Genomic DNA, 23,431 nt, shown 5'->3' with positions numbered 1-23,431 from the left:
TCCAAGCCAGGCTTCAGCAATATGTGAACCGTGAACTTCCAGATGTTCAAGCTGGTTTTAGAAAAGGCAGAGAAACCAGAGATCAAATTGCCAACATCTGCTGGATCATGGAAAAAGCAAGAGAGTTCCAGAAAAACATCTATTTCTGCTTTATTGACTATGCCAAAGCCTTTGACTGTGTAGATCACAATAAACTGTGGGAAATTCTGAAAGAGATGGGAATACCAGACCACCTGATCTGCCTCTTGAGAAATCTGTATGCACATCAGGAAGCAACAGTTAGAACTGGACATGGAACAACAGACTGGTTCCAAATAGGAAAAGGAGTACGTCAAGGCTGTATATTGTCACCTTGTTTATTTAACTTCTATGCACAGTACATCATGAGAAATGCTGGACTGGAAGAAACACAAGCTGGAATCAAGATTGTCAGGAGAAATATCAATAACCTCAGATATGCAGATGACACCACCCTTATGGCACAAAGTGAAGAGGAACTGAAGAGCCTCTTGATGAAAGTGAAAGAGGAGAGTGAAAAACTTGGCTTAAAGCTCAACATTCAGAAAACGAAGATCATGGCATCCGGTCCCATAACTTCATGGGAAATAGATAGGGAAACAGTGGAAACAGTGTCAGACTTTATTTTGGGGGGCTCCAAAATCACTGCAGATGGTGACTGCAGCCATGAAATTAAAAGACACTTACTCCTTGGAATAAAAGTTATGACCAACCTAGATAGCATATTCAAAAGCAGAGACATTACTTTGCCAACAAAGGTTCATCTAGTCAAGGCTATGGTTTTTCCTGTGGTCATGTATGGATGTGAGAGTTGGACTGTGAAGAAGGCTGAGTGCTGAAGAATTGATGCTTTTGAACTGTGGTGTTGGAGAAGACTCTTGAGAGTCCCTTGGACTGCAAGGAGATCCAACCTGTCCATTCTGAAGGAGATCAGCCCTGGGATTTCTTTGGAAGGAATGATGCTAAAGCTGAAACTCCAGTACTTTGGCCACCTCATGTGAAGACTTGACTCATTGGAAAAGACTCTGATGTTGGGAGGGATTGGGAGCAAGAGGAGAAGGGGACGACAGAGGATGAGATGTCTGGATGGCATCACTGACTCAATGGATGTGAGTCTGAGTGAACTCCGGGAGTTGGTGTTGGACAGGGAGGCCTGGCGTGCTGTGATTCATGAGGTTGCAAAGAGTTGGACACGACTGAGCGACTGATCTGATCTGATCTTACTAGCATGTGAGATGAGTGAAATTGTCTGGTAGTTTGAGCATTCTTTGGCATTGCCTTTCTTTGGGATTGGAATGAAAATTGACCTTTTCCAGTCCTGTGGCCACTGCTGAGTTTTCCACATTTGCTGGCATATTGAGTGCAGCACTTTCACAGCATCATCTTTCAGGATTTGAAAGAGCTCAACTGGAATTCCATCACCTCCACTAGCTTTGTTCGTAGTGATGCTTTCTAAGGCCCACTTGACTTCACATTCCAGGATGTCTGGCTCTAAGTGAGTGACCACACCATCATGAATATCTGGGTTGTGAAGATCTTTTTGTACAGTTCTTCTGTGCAAAGAGTCGGACACGACTGAGTGACTGATCTGATCTGATCTGTGTATTCTTGCCACCTCTTCTTAATATCTTCTGCTTCTGTTAGGTCCATACCATTTTTGTCCTTTATTGAGCCCATGTTTGCATGAAATGTTCCCTTTGTATCTCTAATTTTCTTGAAGAGATCTCTGGTGTTTCCTATTCTGTTGTTTTCCTCTATTTCTTTGTATTGATTACTGAGGAAGGCTTTCTTATCTCTCCTTGCTATTCTTTGGAACTCTGCATTCAGATGCTTATATCTTTCCTTTTCTCCTTTGCTTTTCCCTTCTCTTCTTTCACAGCTATTTATAAGGCCTCCCCAGACAGCCATTTTGCTTTTTAGCATTTCTTTTCTATGGGATGGTCTTGATCCCTGGAAGATCCAGGGGGTCTCCTAGGAGGAGGAAATGGCAGCTCACTCCAGTATTCTTGCCTGGAGAATCCCATGGACAGAGGAGCCTGGTATGCCCTAGTCCATAGTTGTGCAAAGAGTGGGACATGACTGAGCACACACACACATACATATATCCATTCTTTTTAAGATTTTCTTCCCATTTTGGTCACCACAGAGCAATGAGTAGAGTTCCCTGAAGTATACCGTAGATTCTCATTTGTTATCTACTTTGTACATGGCAACACCAGCTCTTTCAAATTCCAAAGCCTTTTTTGCTGCCATTTTCAAGTGTTAGTTGCTTCAGTTGTATCTGAGTCTTTGTGATCCCATGGAATGTAGCCCTCCAGGCTCCTCTGTTCATGGGATTTCCGAGGCAAGAATAGTGGAGTGGGCTGCCATTTCCTTCCCCAGAGGATCTTCCCGACCCAGGGACTGAACCCAGGACTCCTGCATTGCAGGCTGATTCTTTACCATCTGAGCCACCAGGGACGCCTGAACATTTTAAAGATTCCACCAAATTTAGAGAAGAGTTAGAAAGATTAGTGGCCTTTCACAACCCCACTCTAGGGACTTGGGCTGGCTATTAAAGGATATTCTTCCCACCTTTGATTATACTGTAATTATCAGACAGGTTGGATGGCCTCAGGGGGAGAAACACTCCCCCAATCCTTCCCTGGCCCCAGAGGAAACAGGTGACCAGCATCTCCCCGACCCTCCTGCAAGGAAATGGAAATAGGTCAACCAGGCCAACATTCAGGGCCTGATGTGGGGATAATGGAGGAGGCTTTTCTCCATAAGGTAAATTGGTCTCAGGTTGAATTGTGTGCTCAGAGGAAGGGGAACATTCTAAGACTTTGGTGGAACACTTTACACAAACTTTGAAAAGGCACACTGCAGTAAACCCTGGAGCCTAGAACATTTTAAAATTTCTGACTTGATTGGAAATCTTCTCTCTCATACAGAGAGAGAAATCTAAAATAGTGTCATTGGCTAGGCAGGTATGTCTCTTAACATTATTAGAGAAGTAACTATATAGTTCTTTGGAAATAGCACATAGGAAAACAAAACAAAAAAGAAATTAAACTGAACAGATCTTGGTGTGCGTATTGAGTCTTTACAAAAGCAAAAATGATGACTATAAGGGTAACTCAAAGTTCACTCATTTTTCTCACCAACCACACAGCTTCCCTCTAGACATTGGCAAATACTGGGGAAAGCTAGGACACTAGAAGGGCAATTATCCTTCCTTAACTTAAAAAGTTCAAATAACCTTTTCCCTAACCCTCAGAACTGTCAGAAGTTTCATTTCTCCCCTCCTCTAGGACAATACTGTACCGATTGACAGGGTCAGCCAATCCCCAGTCACACTCCAAAAACCACTATTAAACTTAAAATAAAGGATTGGAAACCAGACTTCTTAACTGACCCTGGTGTGAATCTCTCTACCATCTGCTCAGAGGATTTAAAACTACCTGTCACCTCAGATTCTATTTGAGGTGTCAGAGTCTCTGGACAGCCTATTCCATTGTCCACATCTCAGGCCACCCCAATATCCTTAGACTCTCGAGCCCCAATATGCCTTTTTAATTTCTGATGCTCACCAGCTAATCTTTTATTAACAGGTAGAGAATTGTTACATAATTTTAATGTCACCTTATGGTGTACTAAGAAAGGCAGGTTTTTCTCCTCTGCCCTCAGATTAAACCTCAAGTTTCTTACTTTCCATAAGGAAATCTCATCTCAATTTAAATCCTCTGAAGAGAATGCAACTTTAAAAGTTGTCCCACCTAGTATCTAGGCTTCACATGCAAATGAAATTAGATTGCTACTGAGTGTAGAGCTTGCAAAGAACCAGGGAAAGAAACAAATCTTTCCGATGAGAAGTCCTGTAGACCCTCCAAGGAGACACAGAGTGGGGAATTGAACCTATAATAGGCTTTTTTTTTTTTTTTAATAGCAAGATCTTATCTTTACTTCCTCTTTACTTCCTCACTGTATAATACCAGGCTTGCCAGTAAAGAAAGAAAGGAAATTTGATTCAGATGGAAATGAAAACTATCAATTTGTGCCAGATCTAAGAGTCACAATTTCAGTTCAGTTCAGTTGTGCAGTCATGTCTGACTCTTTGAGACCCCATGGACTGCAGCACACCAGGCTTCCCTGTCCATCACCAACTCCTGGAACTTACTCAAACTCATGTCCATAGAGTGTCATGATGCCATCCAACCATCTTATCCTCTGTCGTTCCATTCTCTTCCTGCCTTCAATCTTTCCCAGCATCAGGGTCTTTTCCAGTGAATCAGTTCTTCACATCAGGTGGCCAAGGTATTGCAGTTTCAGCTTGAGCATCAGTCCTTCCAATGAATATAGACTGATTTCCTTTAGGGTTGACCGGTTGGATCTCTTTGCAGTCCAAGGGACTCTCAAGAGTCTTCTCCAACACCACAGTTCAAAGCATCAGTTTTTTGGCACTCAGCTTTCTTTATGATCCAACTCTCACATCCATATATGACTACTGGAAAAACCATAGCTTTGACTAGATGGACCTTTGTTGGCAAAGTAATGCTTCTGCTTTTTATTTATTTTTAATATAAATTTATTTATTTTAATTGGAGGCTAATTACTTTACAATATTGTATTGGTTTTGCCATACATCAACATGAATCCGCCACGAGTGTACATGTGTGTACACCTCCCCATACCATCCCTCTGGATCATCCCAGTGCACCAGCCCTGAGCATCCTGTATCATGCATCGAACCTGGACTGGCGATTCATTTCACATATGATATTATACATGTTTTGATACCATTCTCCCAAATCATCCCACCCTCGCTCTCTCCCACAGAGTCCATAAAACTGTTGTATACATCTGTGTCTCTTCTGCTGTCTCGCATTCAGGGTTATCGTTACCATCTTTCTAAATTCCATATATATGCGTTAGTATACTGTATTGGTGTTTTTCTTTCTGGCTTTCTTTACTCTGTATAATAGGCTCCAGTTTCATCGACCTCATTAGAACTGATTCAAATGTATTCTTTTTAATGGCTGAGTAATACTCCATTGTGTATATGTACCACAGCTTTCTTATCCATTCATCTGCTGATGGACATCTAGGTTGCTTCCATGTCCTGGCTATTATAAACAGTGCTGTGATGAACACTGGGGTACACGTGTCTCTTTCAATTCTGGTTTCCTCAGTGTGTATGCCCAGCAGTGGGATTGCTGGGTCATATGGCAGCTCTATTTCCAGTTTTTTAAGGAATCTCCACACTGTTCTCCATAGTGGCTGTACTAGTTTGCATTCCCACCAACAGTGTAAGAGAGGGTATGCTGTCTAGGTCGGTCATAGCTGTTCTTCCAAGAAGGAAGCATCTTTTAATTTCATGGCTGCAGTCACCATCTGCAGTGATTTTGGAGCCCCTCCAAAAAAAAGTCTGTCACTGTTTCCACTGTTTCCCCATCTATTTGGCATGAACTGATGGGACTGGCTGCCATAACTCTTTTGTAATACCTTGCCACCACGTAGTTCCTAATCCAGCTACTATACTCATTGCCATTCCTGCTAATGCAGCTGGGTTTACAGTAATTGATGTCTGCTCAGCTTTCTCTTTGATCTTTGAATGCATCTTTGAATCCACTGCATTCTGACCCATGGGTTTTTGTGATTTTTAAAATTTACATTTAGAAGAAGACCACTGATATGGACTCCCAAATCTCAGGGATGGTATGGGTCTCCCTCGATATTTTTCCCAGTCCTTAAAGCTGTTAGATTCTGTAGCCTTTACTCAAGGCTCTATTATTGTTCCATATGTCAGTGACTCTTTATTCTGGAATTGTCACCCTGCTTATGTAACCTATATGCAGAGTACATCATGCGAAATCCTGGGTTGGATGAAGTACAAGCTGGAATTAAGATTGCCAGGAGAAATATCAATAACCTCAGATACACAGGTGACACCACCCTTATGGCAGAAAGTGAAGAGGAACTAAAGAGCCTCTTGATAAATAGGAAAGAGGAGAGTAAAAAAGCTGTCTTAAAACTCAACATTCAAAAAATGAAGATTATGGCATCCAGTCCCATCCTGTAGGTGGTAACTGTAGCCATGAAATTAAAAGATACTTGCTCCTTGGAAGAAAAGCTATGATCAATATAGACAGCATAGTAAAAAGCAGAGACATTACTTTGCCAACAAAGGTCCATCTAGTCAAAGCTATGGTTTTTCCAGTAGTCATATACAGATGTGAGATTTGGATCATAAAGAAAGCTGAGCACTGAATAATTGATGCTTTGAACTGTGCTGTTGGAGAAGACTCTTGAGAATTCCTTGGACATCAAGGAGATCCAACCATCAATCCTAAAGGAAATCAGTCCTGAATATTCATTGGAAGGACTGATGCTCAAGCTGAAACTCCAATACCTTGGCCACCTGATGCAAAGAACTCACTCATTGGAAAAGACCCTGATGCTGGGAAAGATTGAGGGCAGGAGGAGAAGGGGATGATAGAGAATGAGATGGCTGGATTGTATCACTGATTCGATGGCCATGAGTTTGAGCAGTCTCTGGCAGTTGGTGATGGACAGGGAAGTCTGGCGTGCTGCAGTCCATAGGGTTGCAAAGAGTCAGACATGACTGAGCAACTGAACTGAACTGATTCATTCAGGAACCAGACTGAACAGAATGCTTTTATAGATGCTCTCATTCTTCTAAAGGTACTTGCTGAAGGAGGTCATAAAGCTTCCCAGTCTAAACTTCAATGAGTGTAAACAACCGTTACCTGCTTAGGACAGGGGTGGGGGCTTCCCTGGTGGCTCAGCAGTAAAGAATCTGCCTGCAATGCAGGAGATGCGGGTTCAGTCCCTGGATTTGGAAGATACCTTGGAGAAGGAAATGGCGACCTACTCCAGTATTCTCACCTGGAGAATCCAATGGACAGAGGAACCTGGTGGGCTACAGTCCATGGGGTTGCAAAGAATTAGACAAGACTTAGCGACTAAACATCAACAACAACAACAATTTAGGACAGGAGATATCTCAGGGCACTCAAAAACTCACTCCAAAATGGCTTGAGTCAATTTTGTTCATCCTTTTTCCCAAAACCAAAAAAGCAGCTGCATAAATTTCCAGGGGCAGCTGGCTGTTGCCACCAATGGATTTATCACTTCACTGCCCTTGCTAGACCCTTATATGCCCTCCTCCAGGTACCACCTCAGAGTCCATGTCCTGGCCCCTAGGGGCATTCACTTACTTTGAAGCCTTAAAATTAATGTTGTTCACACCCTAGCTCTTGGCTTACCCAATTTTGACAAATTTTCACCCATATTGCTTTGAAAAAATAATGGGGTTGCTGCAGGACAAACTTACCTCTCATACTTCCTAAAGCATATTTCTCATGTCAGTTGGACCCTGTGGTAGTGGGCATGCTCCACGCCTGCATGCTGTAGCTTCAGCTGCTGCCCTAAATGACAGAGCCAGTACTCTTACATTCATGCCTAATGTAAGAATGAGCATATGCCCTGTGCATTACATGCCTAATGTAAGAATGAGCATATGCCCTGTGCATTACGTGCCTAATGTAAGAATGAGTACATGCCCTGTGCTCTCTTACAAGTTCGAAAGACATAGCATCTCTCTACATGGAGGCGGACCAGCTAGAAATAAGCCGTATTTATAATCCACACTACCCGCCCCCAACCACATCATCTTACACTGTTGTAACTTCAAATCTGTTTACTCTACCACCCTTCCTGGCTGATGGAGAGCCTCAGTCCGTTCTACGTGATTGCCTTGCAACTACATATATAAATGGTCTCAAAGCCACAAGAAGACCTCCTAGACACCACCTTTAGACAACCCAGACTTACTTCTATTTTGTTATGGCTCTTGCAAATGAAATTTCTAGGAAAACATGGTAACTGTTTCCCCACATGAAATACTTGAGACATACTCTGTGCCCGTTGTAAGATCAGTCTGGGCTTCTTATGGATTTTTACCAGAGTTTGCATGCTAATAAAAGGAAAAAAATGCTCCTACTTACACTGACTCCAGATAGGCTTTTTTTTTTTTTTTTTCATATAAGCTTTTCAAGTCTGCCATACTGTTGGCACAGCCTAGAAATCCCACAGATTCTTAAACACTGCCGGTATTCCTATTTGCCAATGGGCGTATAATGGCTGCCCTATGAGAGGCAATCTGCCTCTCATATAGAGACTGATACTCTATGAAATGACAGGGCTGACAAAGCTGCTAAATACACAGCCCAAAATAAATCCCCATCCTTTTCCCACCCAATTTATAAACCTGTCTTGATTCCTGACTGATGTTACTGATTATCAGGCAAGTCCTCCTCAGTCTGAAAAAAGACAAATGAATACAAAAGGATGCCAGACAATTATCAGACAGATTTTACACTGGGCCAAACAGACTTGGTGTGGCCCCCTTTCTTCTGACCTTTTGTCTTGCACAGATCTTCCATCAGATAGGACACACATGCAGGTGGAGGCTAGTCAAGGAACTAAAAAATACTCATTTCTGCTCTGGTATTCATAAAATTTCTGACCCAGTGCACTACTTGTAATTTTACCAAATTTTTAGAAGCCAACATATGTTAAGAAGTCTTCCAAGGCTCATACTCCCTTTGTATTACTCCAAATGGATTTTAAAGGGTTGCCTCCAGCTTAAGTCTGTACCTAATGTGTGATAGTTTTCTGTACATATAGTGGATGGACTGAATGCTATCCATTAGATGTGCTGATATCACTTAGCACTTTAAAGTTGTGGTAAAGAAATAATAACAGATTATTTCTCATTTTGGCAATCCATTATGGATTGAATCAGATCAAACAACTCATCTTACAGCAGAAATAAACCACTCACTTGCAAAAACACTGGCATACTCTTTAGAATTTCCTACCTGTACTATCCTCAATTGTCAAGGCAAGTAGAACATAAAAATCAAGACATAAGAAGGACTTTAGGAAAAGTCCGTCAAAAAACTTGAGCTTAAAAATTATCTGCTGTCCTTATAAAAATCTGGACTACTTTAAATAGAAGAAATAAATTAATTCATTAAAAAAATAATGTTTAGGTTGCCCTTTGCTTGTGGCATCTCTAGCCTTCCATTTACAGATTGAGAGAATGCTATGGGGACTAAAGAGAATAATTTGATGTTGAGACAAGCTGCGTAGGGACTTCCCTGGTGGTCCAGTGTCTAAGACTCCATGCTCCTAAGGCAGCGGGCTCGGGTTCAATCCTGAGTCAAGGAAGTAGATTCCACATGCTGCAACTAAGAGTTTGCATGCAGTAACTAAAGAGCATCCATGCTGCAACGAAGGCCCAGCACAGCCAAATAAATAAATAAATATTCAAATAAAACAGCTAGCTATGTATAAGAATTACTTATATAAGATGAGATTTGGAACATATCATCAACAGGTAAGAAAGCATGACTTCCACCAACTAATAAGCCTCGCCATCCTTTCCACCAGAAGATCGGGGATATAGTAAGGCTTCTAGAAGAAAGAACACACTGTCACCTCATTGGGAAGGACTCTATGAAGTATTGCTAACCACCTACACTGCCATCAAAATAAAATAATTTTGGTGACTTCACATGAGCCACACCAAACTATACCCAGATAAGCACTCCCAGCTCAAGTAGAGGACCCTTCCTATAAACGACCTTTATGTACAGATTTCTAGCATGGATGGATTTCTAGCATCAATTCCCAAGTGCTAGGAGGAGATGACACCATGAATTAGATAGCTTTCTCCAAGAATGTGGATATAAAAAAACTTCATTTCCACCCATATTCTTCCCCTAGTAAGTTCCCAACTTCATACACACACACAACAAAAAAACCCAAACAACCTTCTTCCTTTTAATGAAGTTTCCCCTTTTTTTGGCTATTTATATTAAAGACTTACAGAGATTGCTTGTCTCAACCTGTCCTATTCTCCTTCTGATCCTCCAATAAGACCTTTCTTTCAAATAGTATCTCATTCTTATTAACCCTGTTTTCTCAACAGGTCAGACACGGACTTGACACTCCTTTACACTGGTTTTCGATACCTTAGCACCTTAGCCACATTAACTAACCATTCTAATTATTCATTATGTTAACTTCTAAATCATGCAAAAGAACCTAACAATTTCTGTTCCTGCCAAAGTGAGCACCTGGTGGAACAGTTCTAGAAAACGGATGTACAACAGGGTATGGTATCCACAACCAAGTTAATAATATGAACTACTTCTCCTGCTGAGTTCATTGGACATGAAAAAACCGAAAATGAACCTGTGTAGAATCTCAAGGACTATCATTTGCTCAGGTGAGGTCATTAGAAGGGAATTTTTCTTCTTGCATTGAAAACAGGCATGATGCTGGATTCTTCCTACTTGACATACTAAGGAATGGCAGAGCCAATATTTCAATCAAACTCAGGTTTGATTCCACAGGTGACATGCTCCAGCCTCCCACAAAGGTTGTAGGTGGTCCTGGCACTGACTCTTATAGTAAAAACATTTGCCACACCATCAGAACACCCTTGTGCAATCTGGTATAGCTCAGCTGCTCCCCTAATTAGGCTGCTTAATGCTAAAGATTACATATGGGGTAATCTCTGTAGACCAAAGTAGACCAAAATTCTGGACTCACTTGGCCAGGTGGCAAAATGAAGCCTCATAACTACCAAAACTGAATTACATTTCTCCTATATCAGGCTATTTTGCCACCTGTTGCACTCCTACAGATTACTGGGGACACATGTAACATGGAGTTGTGCAGATGCCAATATGACAGATGACAAAAAACACCAAACTTCACCTGAGTTGATCAAAAGTTCCACTCTGACTTTATCCATGAGCAACGCAGGGTCTTTTTGTCTTATGCAGTGACAAAAGTATTAATATTTGAAGGATTCCCACCGAGATGGTCAGGACAATGTGGATTGGGGATTTGAGCCTTCTGTCACCAGGTACTTTACTATAAGTGCTAACCATATTACAGACTTGGGCACCTTTGTTCAGAAGTGCCACACATTCATATTAAATGTACTTAGTCAGGAAGACCACTTGTGTATCACAATTCTAAATTCTTTTCAGTATGGAGATTTTTTTGGCCAAACTTTGGAACTTAAGGGCTAGAAAAGGCAGTTTGAAATCTTTCCATAGTAATAGAACAAGATTTCAGCACTAATGTGCAAATACTGGAAGAACTTCAATTGGAAGTTAGTATTTTAGCCTGTTTAACTCCAAAATCTGTGTGCTCTGGACACATGGACAACCCAACAAGGAGGAGCTTGTGTAATCATCAGTGGAATAATGATGTTTCTATTACATGTAAATCACTTGGTACAAATAATGTCTAATCTATATTATTGTCCTTTTAAAGAACAAAATAAACACTCTCAATCAGATAAATGAGGCTCTACAAAATTTTTTAATTGGACAGACCAATTCCTGGGTATGGGAGACTGGTTTAAAGGGATTTGGGGGAAACGTTCTTGGCTTTTTTTTTTTCTTTCCTGCATATTTATTCTTGTTTTATCTATTCTTCTTTTCCTTTGAAGATCTTTTACCAATCAGCTAGTAACCTGTTTCTTCTCTCTTCAGCCTCCAACTCAGGTTATTACATGTGAAATTTCAAAGGAGTTTTCAAACTGGGGAGATGAATGGGTTGAAGACATGCTACCCAAAATAAACTGCCTTGATATAGTGATAATTTTGAGTTAAAGGCACTTAAACAGTGGGTGCAAGAAAGGCACTCTGATTCTCCTTTCTTTCCTGAAAGCAGAAGTTAAAACTCCCATGTGAGAGCTGCCTCCCTGTGCCAGGAGGATAGAAACATGCTCATCACCAGAAATGGGAGTCAAGGTCAGGAGAATGCTGGACTAAGAGACCTTGTTAAAATAACTCTTATCTTCTTTTAGTCTCTTCATTTATTTTAGTTGCTGATGTGCTCAGTCATGACCGACTCTTTGAGGCCCCATGGACAGCACACCAGACTCCTCTGTCCATGGAATTTTCCAGGCAAGAATACTGGTGTTGGTTGCCATTTCCTTCTTAAAAAGTCACTCAATTGTGTCTGACTCTTTGCAACCTCATGGACTATACAGTCCATGGAATTCTCCAGTCCAGAAGAGTGGAGTGGGTAGCCTTTCTCTTCTCCAGGGATTCTTCCCAACCTAGGGATCAAACCCAGGTCTCCCGCATTGCAGGCAGATTCTTTACCAGCTGAGCCACAAGGGAAGCCCAAGAATACTGGGGTGGATAGTAGCCTATTCCTTCTCCAGGGGATCTTCCTGACACAGGAATTGAACCAGGGTCTCCTGCATTGCAAACAGATTCTTTACCAACTGAGCTATGGGGGAAGCCCTTTATTTTAGTTATGTTTCCACAACTGCCATTTTCAGTATATAAGATTCAGGTTTTGCCACTTATTTGGGTCTTCATTTCCTTATGATAGCTTCTATGTCATATAAAACTAACCTTAAACAAATGTTTATGCTTTTCCCTATTAATATGTCCTTTGTCAATTTAATTCTCAGGGGTAGTCAGAGATTTTAAAGTTTTTACCTTCCCTACAAAAGCAATCAATAGAAACTATTTCTGAGGTGGGGGGTGTCAGATATTGATTTAGCAGAGGAAGGCTTCAAGGTAATTATTGTAAATATGTTTAAATAAAGGAAACAATAGTTTGAGAAGTAAAGGAGGTATAACAATGACTCACTAAGTAGAGACTATCAATAAAGTGATACAGATTATTTAAAGATCAAATAGTGTATGGCAAAACCAATACAATATTGTAAAGTAATTAGCCTCCAATTAAAATAAAGAAAAAAGAGAGAAAACAGTTAAAAAAAATCAAATAGGAATTCCAGAGTTGAAAGTACAATAATTAAAATGAAAAAGATTACTAGAGGGGCTCAATAACAGATTTCAGATGGCCAAAATCAAATGAATCAGTGAGACTGAAGATAGATCAAATATTATAAATTACAGAAAGAAAAATGAATAGTCGCAGAGACCTGAGGAACATCAAGTGATCCAGCATAAGTGTTTCAGAAGTAGAAGAGAGATAAAAAAAGGGAAGAAAAAATTGTCAAGAAATTGTGACCAATAATAACAAATATATATATATATATATAGTAAGGGCATCTGTATTACTCTGCTCAGGCTGTCATCACAAAATATCATAGACTGTGTGGCTTAAACAACAAACATTTCTTTCTCACAATTTTGGAGAATGAGAAGTTCAAGATCAAGGTGCTGGCAGGTTCAGTTCCTGATGAAGCCTTTTTTTCTGGTTTACAGATGGTGGTGTTCTTCCTGTGTTTTCATGTGGCAGAAAGAGAGAGAGAGAGAGAGAGAGAGAGAGAGAGTGAGAGAGAGCGAGCTCTAATCTTTTTTCCTCTTCTCCCAAGGACACAAATTCCATGAAGAAGGCCCCATCCCTATGATCTCATCTAAGCCTAATTACCTCACGAAGGCCCCTAACTCCAAATGCAATCACACTGAGTGTTAGAGGTTCAAAAGATGAACTTCGTGGGGAGACATTCAGTCCATCACAGCATCATACAGATGAATTTAAATGGTGCACTCAGATCAGATCAGTCGCTCAGTCGTGTCTGACTCTTTGTGACCCCATGAATCGCAGCACACCAGGCCTCCCTGTCCAACACCAACTCCGGGACTTTACTGAGACTCACGTCCATCGAGTCAGTGATGCCATCCAGCCATCTCATCCTCTGTTGTCCCCTTCTCCTCTTGCCCCCAATCCCTCCCAGCATCAGAGTCTTTTCCAATGAGTCAAGTCTTTGCATGAGGTGGCCAAAGTACTGGACTTTCAGCTTTAGCATCATTCCTTCCAAAGAAATCCCAGGGCTGATCTCCTTCAGAATGGACTGGTTGGATCTCCTTGCAGTCCAAGGGACTCTCAAGAGTCTTCTCCAACACCACAGTTCAAAAGCATCAATTCTTCGGCGCTCAGCCTTCTTCACAGTCCAACTCTCACATCCATACATGACCACAGGAAAAACCATAGCCTTGACTAGATGGACCTTTGTTGGCAAAGTAATGTCTCTGCTTTTGAATATGCTATCTAGATAATATTTAATATAATACAGGCAGTTAAGGAAGAACAGAAAAAAAAAAGAGATATGTAGATAAATAAATCGAAATAAAATTTTACCAAATAAGTTGAAAGCAAAAGCATAGGAAAAAACATGTTATTAGAATAGTCAAAATCCAAAAACTGAGAACACCAGTTGCTGGCAAGGATGCAACAGGAACTTTTATACATTGCTGGTGGGAATGTAAAATGATACACATACTTTGGAGGACAGCATGGCAACTTCTTACAAAACCAAACATAATCTTACCATATAATCCAGGTATGCTGTGCTCCTAGGTATTTACCCAACTAATCTGAAGATTACATCCACATAAAAACTGTCAGTTCAGTTCAGTCACTCAGTTGTGTCCCACTCTTTGTGACCCCATGGACTGCAGCATGCCAGGCTTCCCTGCTCATCACCAAATCCCAGAGTTTACTCAAACTCATGTCCATAGAGTTGGTGATGCCATTCAACCATCTCATCCTCTGCCATCCCCTTCTCTTCCTGCCCTCAATCTTTCCCAGCATCAGGGTCTTTTCCAGTGAGTCAGTTCTTTACATCAGGTGGCCAAGGTATTGGAATTTCACCTTCAGCATCAGTCTTTCCAATGATATTCAGGTCTGATTTCCTTTAAGATAGACTGATTGGATCTCCTTGCAATCCAAGGGACTCTCAAGAGTCTTCTTCAACACCACAGTTCAAAAGAATCAAGTCTTTGGCACTCAGCTTTCTTTATAGTCTAACTCTCACATCAATACATGACTACTGGAAAACCACAGCTTTGACTAGACGGACCTTTGTTGGCAAAGTAATGCCTTTGCTTTTTAATATGCTGTCTAGGTTGGTCATAACTTTTCTTCCAAGGAGCAAGCATCTTTTAATTTCATGGCTGCAGTCACCATCTGCAGTGATTTTGGAGCACAAAAAAATGAAGTCTGTCACTGTTTCCACTGTTTTCCCATCTATTTGCCAGGAAGTGATGAGCCTGGATGCCATGATCTTAGTTTTCGGAATGTTGAGTTTTAAGCCAATTTTTTCACTCTCCTCTTTCACTTTCATCAAGAGGCTCTTTAGTTCTTCCTTGCTTTCTGCCATAAGGGCAGTGTCATCTGTGTATCTGAGGTTATTGATATTTCTCACGGCAATCTTGATTCTAGCTTGTGCTTCATCTAGCCCAGCATTACTTGATGTACTCCTTTCCCAATTTGGAACCAGTCTGTTGTTCTGTGTCCAGTTCTAACTGTTGCTTCATGACCTGCATACAGATTTCTCAAGAGACAGGTCAGGTGGTCTGGTATTCTCATCTCTTTAAGAATTTTCCACAGTTTGTTGTGGTCCACACAGTCAAAGGCTTTGGCATAGTCAACAAAGCAGAAGTACATGTTTTTCTGGAACTCTCTTGCTTTTTTGATGATCCAGCGGATGTTGGCAATTTGATCTCTGGTTCCTCTGCCTTTTCTAAATCCAGCTTGAACATCTGGAAGTTCATGATTCACATACTGTTGAAGCCTGGCTTGGAGAATTTTGAGCATTACTTTACTAGTGTGTGAGATGAGCGCAATTGTGCAGTAGCTTGAGAATTCTTTGGCATTGCCTTTCTTTGGGATTGGAATGAAATCCAAACCTGATCTTTTCCAATCCTGTGGCCACTGCTGAGTTTTCCAAATTTGCTGGCATATTGAGTGCAGTGCTTTCACAGCATCATCCTTTAGGATTTGAAATAGCTCAACTGGAATTTCATCATCTCCACTAGCTTTGTTCATAGTGATGCTTCCTAAGGCCCACTTGATTTCACATTCCAGGATGTCTGGCTCAAGGTGAGTGACCACACCATCGTGATTATCCTGGGTAATGAAGATCTTTTTTGTATAGTTCTTCTGTGTATTCTTGCCACCTCTTTTTAATATCTTCTGCTTCTGTTAGGTCCATATCATTTTTGTCCTTTATTGTGCCCATTTTTGCATGAAATGTTCCCTTGGTATCTCTTATTTTCTCAAAGAGATCTCTGATCTTTCCCATTCTGTTGTTTTCCTCTATTTCCTTGCCTTGATCTCTGAGGAAGGCTTTCTTATCTCTCCTTGCTATTCTTTGGAACTCTGCATTCAAATGGGTATGTCTTTCCTTTTCTCCTTTGCCTTTCACTTCTCTTCTATTCACAGCTATTCGGAAAAAAAAAAAAAAAAAAAAACCTCCTCAGAAAACCATTTTGCCTTTTTGTATTTCTTTTCCTTTGGGATGGTCTTGATCCCTGCCTTCTATACAATGTCACAAACCTCTGTTCATAGTTCTTCAGGCACTCTATCAGATCTAATTCCTTGAATCTATACATGAATGTTTATAGTAGCTTTATTTATAATAACCCAAAGCTAGAAGAAACCTAAATGTCTTCAGGAGGTGAAGAAACAGACTCTTACATCCATAGAATAGAATGTTTATTCAGTGATAAAAGGATATGAAATTATAAAAAAGACATGATGAAATTTAAATGCCTATTGATAGAAATGCTATATACTCTATGATTCAAATTATATGACAATCTGGAAAAGGTAAGACTATAGCGACAGTAAAAAGATCATTAATTTTCACCGTTTGGCAGGAGGTTGTGGTGGGGCTGCAGGGAGGTCAGTGGGTGAAGCACAGGGATTTTTAAAGGATGTTGAAAGGATTCTGTATGATAATATAATTGTGGATATGTGACACTGTGTTTGTCAAAACTTTAGAGCAAAAGGAGTGGACTTTAATTACAAAAATGTAAGCAAATCATTTAGGAGATTGGAGGAGTCTCGGGACTGACTGCTGCATGTAAAGAAACAATCACACTGCATGTATTACAAATGCATGAAACAACCTCCCTGAAGGGGGTGCAAGTAACAGGTACTAACCGAGGTAACTTTGGAGATGAGTGGCGTCTGCAAAACTAATGACTAAAGAAACTGTGCACAAGCATTGTCACTGCTTGATTACCCTTCAGCACACAGCTGAACAGTTCTATACTGCTATTCTGGGATTGAACAATTAAATAAATTGATGTCAGATGATGGGAATCAGATGTTAGATGATGTCAGAAGAAGTCTCACTGACGCACTGAAAATTTATAGATATGCAAAGGAGAAAGGTTAGAATTAATCAAGTGGTAATGGCTTCCCAGGTGGCGCTAGTGGTAAAGAACATGACTGTCAATGCAGGAGATATAAGAGACAGGGGTTTGGTCCCTGGATCAGGAAGATCCTCTGGAGGAGGGCATGGCAGCCCACTCCAGTATTCTTGTCTGGAGAATCCCCATGGACAGAGGGGCCTGGCTAAAGTCCACAGGTTTGCAAAGAGTTGGACACGACTGAAGGGACCGCACAATGGGTTAGAGTTTGAGATGTCAGTATGAGTTCATGTTTAGTTTAATATCAATACAGATGATTACATATAGGAATCTGTATATTCACAAGTTAGTGTATACACATATGTTTCCTTGCTCTGGCAGCTGAGCAGGCCAGAAGCAATAGCACTCCAGTAGAAGTGAGTACACCTAATGCCCAGATCTTGGTTTTTGAAACCATTCTTCAATCAAAGGAACTAGGCTCCTTGGAGAACTGGCTGATTCTAGAACTGGGACAGGAAATACACAAAATGATCCTGGAGCACCTTGCAGCACCAGAAAGCAAGAAAGAGTTGAAAAAACTAACCAACCAACCAACATACACCTAAGGTGCTGGGGATATGTCTGGGGCACAGGAAGCAAATGAAAGCTGCTCTCAGTGGCCAAATATGGAACAGTTTGAGGAGCAAAATGAATAAAGTACTATTGCGTCATAAGCCAAACTATAAAATAAGTATCCATGAGTCCATAATTACATAAATGATTGAATAAATAATAAATGGGGAAAGAAGAGACAAATTTCCTGTGTAGAGGAATTCTAAATAATTTATGTAGATACACTTCCCTCAAAAAGGTGGAGTGTAATTCCCCACTCATTAGGTTTGGCCAGTGTATAGTGAATGTGTGACTTCCTTTCAAAGAATACCATATGGAAAGGAGAAAAAAAAGAGTACCTGTATAGTGGAGAAAGCTGACAAACATTACCTTGATCAGCTGATCAAGGTCAACATCCACTCTGATAAGCCATGTTGATAGTATGTATCTTTGACAAAATATGAAAATTGCACTTTACCTTTGTGATTTTCCTCTGCAAAACCCATAACCCTAGTCTAATTGTAAGAAAAACATTAGTCAAATCCCAATAGAAGGACATTATGCAAAATACTTGACCTGCTGCTGCTGCTGCTAAGTCGCTTCAGTCGTGTCCAACTCTGCGACCCCATAGATGGCAGCCCACCAGGGAGAGAATCCCAGTCCCTGGGATTCTCCAGGCAAGAACACTGGAGTGGGTTGCCATTTCTTTCTCCAGTGCATGAAAGTTAAAAGTGAAAGTGAAGTCGCTCTGTCGTGTCTGACTCTTAGTGACCCCATGGACTGCAGCCTACCAGGCTCTTCTGTCCATGGGATTTTCCAGGCAATAGTACTGGAGTGGGTTGCCATTACCTTCTCCGAATACTTGACCAGTACTCTTCAAATAATGTCAAGATTATCACAAACAAGGCAAATCTAACAAATTTTCACAGGCAAAAGCAGCTTAAGTAAACACAATGAATAAATATAATGTGGCATCCTGGAGAGGATACTGAATCATAAGAAGGAAATAGAAAAACTGAGGAAATTTGGTTAAATAATGGACTTTAATTAATAATAATGTATCAATATCAGTTCATTAATTTTAAAAAATGTACCTTACTAATGTAGGATGTTAATAATAGTGGAAAGTGGATGTGAGTTATAGGAAAAACTCTGTACTATCTAAGTAATTTTCTATAAGCCAAAAACATCAAAAATAATTTATTTTAAAATGTATATATATATGCATTTATGTGAGTGTGATGCAAGCAGTAAACTTAAAAAGATGTAGCAGCTATAATAATGTCATGTAAAACAGAATTTAAGAAAAGAATATTTATAACAGATAAATTGTGGTACGTCCTAAAAGTCCATATAATGGAATATTATTCAACAATAAAAGGTATGAACTACTGACACCTATCACAATATGGATGAACCTCAAAAACATGCTAAATGAAAAGAGCTAGACACAAAAGATCTCTTTTAATAAGATACTGTTTATATGAAGCATCCAGAAAAGCAAATCTGTAGAGAGAGTAAACGGATTAGCAGTTGCCTAGGGCTGGAAGTAAGAAAGTGTTTTGGCTGCAAATAGGCATGAGGATTCTTTTGGGAGTGATAGAAATATTCAAAAATAGGAGTGTGGTGATGGCTCTGTGAATTTACATTTATGGAAAATCATTGAATTGTGCATTTAATATGGCAAATTTAGGGGGAGGTGAGTTTTCTGGTTGTGAATTATATGTCAGAAAGTTGTTTAAAGCATTAAAACATTTTTACTCCTTAGAAAAGCTAATGATTAATAACATTTCCAGTAAACAAATATCCTAGTTAATGATTTTTTAAAATACATATCTCTAATTGTTAGGGGAAGCACACTGACTGAAACTGCCCATCCTGGCCAGGCACCATAGTAACCATTTGCATGAATTGTTTTATGACAGGAGGTCCTGGTAAGGAACAAGGAACTAATAAGCCACCACCAACTGGAAGAGTTCAGGAAATGTCAAAAGGAGACACCACATGTCCGACCACCTCCCAGAATCCTTCTCACTGGCATCCATCTTGGCTGAACGAGGTGTGCACCACCAGGAGGGAGTCTGAGTCAGAATGACTGGATAAAGACAACCCAGAAACTAATCCCATCACCATAAAACCAAGACTGCAGCCATGTGGCAGAGCAGTTCTCCTGAGTTCCCTTGCCCTACTGCTCTCCACCCAGGCACCCTTTCCCAATAAAATCTCTTGCTTTGTCTGCACATGTATCTCCTTTTACAATTCATTTCTGAGTGTTAGACAAGGGCCCAGTTTCAGGCCCTGGAAGGGGTCCCCCTTCCTGCAACATTATGACCAGATAGCTTAATATAAACATTTTACAAAAAAGGCAACCACTTTCAGAAAAAAATGAAGAGAGTGCTCAATTTAAATAAATACATTTATTTCCTGATTATACTCCATTCAAATTGTTTGTTCTTTAAAGATAGGACTATTACTTTCAGAGAATAAACATAAATATACAATAGCCCAATTAGTTATTGTTTTATTGACTTCAAAGATTTATCCAACATTTGATTAAAGACCAAGTGTTATAATTTATTGGGCTAAATCTGTGTAGCCCAAGATGAGGTGCAATTTCTGATGACCTCTAAAAGGAAGTGTTGTGAATTATTTTACTATTCAAAATATCTATTCTCTCCCCATAACCTCATGAGAAGAACTCTCTTTCCCAACTCATTTGATGTTGGGTCTGATTCTCGATGATTTGCTTTGGCCTCAGCTGTTCAGAAGGAACTTCTAAACTCCTGACCTTGGGCTTGGTTATGTGATTTGCTGTGGCTGGTGGGGCTTAAAGGGCTGTCTTATGTTTTTGTTATTGCCATGAAAACTTCTCAAGGGAAGAAACAGGTTCTAGGTTCTTCCTTACCAACCTTACTGGCTTTTGCTGAGAACCTGGGAGGGGTATACAGCAGTTAGAGAACCTCTTGGATACTGTACCTTTTGACTTCTCTAAGGGCAACCCCAGGATCAGGGGGTCCATTCCAGTGCTGGATCCATCCACAGATCCATCAGAGAAGAAAATCTCAAGAACAGATAAGCCTGTATAAAGAGGTTATTTCACACACAACGGTAATTCTCTGGTGGCTGGTGAATCTCCCAATGGGGTTGATGAGTTCACAGCAGCCCAAATTGAGTTATGAGAAAGTTAAAGTCATCACCATCATCATTAGTAATGAGAAGATGGTGGAAAAGAAAGGAGCTATTCTAAGTTATTATTATTACTATTATTTTTTTTACCACCAGCACTTTGTGAGGTATCCTGTCTTCAGACCTTTGCATATACTCCCCTTTTCTGTCCTTTCACCTGGGGAAATCCTTTACCACCTTCAAGATTCAACTCTGATATCCCCTCCTCTAAGAAGCCTTCCTTGACCCCTTTAGCCTTAATGTGGCACACTCTCCTTTATATCTATGGGGCTTGGCACCTGTTTGGGTTTTTGTTTTCCTCACACTGTGTTATGATTATATACCTCACTGTCCTCAGCCTTACATGAGGAATATATATTACAGGGGCTGAGCTGAACTGGTGATTAATCTCTATGCTTCTAGTACCATGTACAGTGACTGGCATGGACAGAACTTTTATAAATATTTCATCAATGAACAAGGAATGTTTGAAAGAAGAATGAAGAGAGGCCAGCCTCCAAAGGAAACTTTTGAAGTTTCCTCTTACCTCATCCCTGTATGCCCCAGGTGGTCAGGGTTGCCAAACCCTTTGTGGGATATGTGCTGTTTCTTCTCATTTTAAAAGAAAATATTTTTATTATAGATTGAAATTTGCAATGTCAGAAGTGATCTTTTAACATCATGACCTTCAGGGCTAGAATTAAGTTGCACATATGTGTCTTTGGTGCTTAGCAATGAATAAAAGGTTGAATGGGGAGATATTTCCATGGAAAGGACATTTGATATTGTTACAAAGAATAGTCTTTAAATATTGCAAGGGAATTCAAGTTATTTCAAATGTTTTTATAAGGAGGTTGGGGAAGAGGGTGACCTTTAAGTCTAACCAATTCTGTCTCTATGGTTCTACTTACTGATTTGCAACCAGGCTGCACCTCATTGTTCTTAGCTAAGATAAGCTCTTTTAAAAAAATATAAAAATGTATTGATATATATCCTGCCTCCCAAATTTGTGAACTTACGTTCAAATCATACTTTATTCTCTCTGAGCAAAAACATTATCAAGATAAATAGATGTGGTAATTTATGCTGAATCCTCCTGCAAAGTACCTTTTTCACAAATTTGACCACCCTTTTTCCTGTATACAAACCTTTTTCAAGAAATATGCTTATTTCACCTGTAACTGTTCCCTGGAAAGCAGTTCTGCTCCAAATTCAGCTCAGTGCCCGAAATGGGAAAATTCTTATTATCCTATGCCTAATTGACTGGGACTGGTTTGTTTGTTTCAGTATTATGGTTTTACTGGGGGGAGTGGTGTTAAAATTTGCCTCCCTTGGTGCATCAATTTAGGATGAGCCCACTCCTCCTCTATGCTCTTGCATAAAAACTTAATGCAACATTTTACAGATCCTTGTGTACATGACTGTTTCTTCCATTTCCTTGAAGGTAGAGATCAATCCTGGTTCCTCTTCTTATCCCCAGCCCCTAGCCCTGGGCCTGACACCTTGAAGGCACTTGGTAAATGTCCTCTGAATGAATGGATAAACAGGTGAATAATAAGTTCACCTTATTATGGAAGGCTGTGACTTTTAATCTGTACCATTGGAGCACAGCATGGCTATGTTAGCACCTGTAGAACCAGTGTTAGTAGAAGGATAAGAAGCTGGGGATGTTTGGGTAGTGTTTGAGAATTACTGGTGGTAAGGAAGATCTCTCAGATGAGGAAAGGGATGAAAGAAAGATGGAGCAGGAGAATAGAAAAGAGGAATAGTGAAAGAAATCCCATCTGCCAGACTCCATTCTTCCTTCTTCCTTCCTCTCAGATCCAGGACCCACTGAACTCTTTTGAGTTTCTCTTTGTAGTCCATCCCCACTTGCTCCATTTCTGGTCAGAAGAACTGCAGTTCAGGATGAGGAATTGTAAGCAGATGAAGAATAGCAGCTAGCATTTTAATATTATATTCAATGCCAGGTTGCATTAAAATGTCCCCAAGGGGTAGGCCTAAATGACTAATTATCTTTGTATTTTATGGGTATAAAACACAGTATGCTTTAGTGGAAACAACTCATTAGAGCCTGGTGTTCCACTTTTCCAGTGTCTGCCAGGGTTGCTGCTAGGTTGAGTCAGTGGATTGGCTGGGCTAGGCTAAAGTTAAGCCAAGAAGATCTTTTCAAAGTAAGTGTTATTTGGGGCCAACTATCTTCCCAAAGAACAGATGATGTTGACAAAGAGATGTGACCTTAAAGGTATGTGATCCAAAAGAATATGACCTTGGTCTTTTGCCTGATTCTTACCTGTCAACATAGTCAAGAAAATGTTTGGTCAAGGGTCATGTTTAAAGAAAACTTACAATTTTCCAAATTATTTTTTTAAAAGCGTTAGTTTCTTAAGAAGCAGGGAATAAACACTGATTATAATGTAGGTGTATTTTTGTTTAATTATGAAAAGATTTTTAGGATCTCTCAAATGCCCTCCAGA

The 23,431-nt window shown here is 40.2% G+C and overlaps 1 long non-coding RNA gene across 1 annotated transcript in view; it reads left to right on the top strand.

The window, feature by feature from the left end:
• Positions 1 to 21,502, top strand: part of LOC133244438 (uncharacterized) — a 134,101-nt gene extending 112,599 nt beyond the window's left edge. Inside the window, exon 5 of the long non-coding RNA XR_009735405.1 lies at positions 19,715 to 21,502. This is a non-coding gene — a long non-coding RNA (uncharacterized LOC133244438). The remainder of the gene's footprint in view (positions 1 to 19,714) is intronic.
• The last annotated feature ends 1,929 nt before the right edge of the window (positions 21,503 to 23,431 follow it).

Source organism: Bos javanicus, chromosome 3, assembly GCF_032452875.1.
Source record: "Bos javanicus breed banteng chromosome 3, ARS-OSU_banteng_1.0, whole genome shotgun sequence".
In the NCBI taxonomy this organism is placed as follows: Eukaryota; Metazoa; Chordata; class Mammalia; order Artiodactyla; family Bovidae; genus Bos; species Bos javanicus.
Note: the sequence above shows the minus strand (reverse complement) of the source record. Positions and strands in the feature narration are given on the sequence as shown.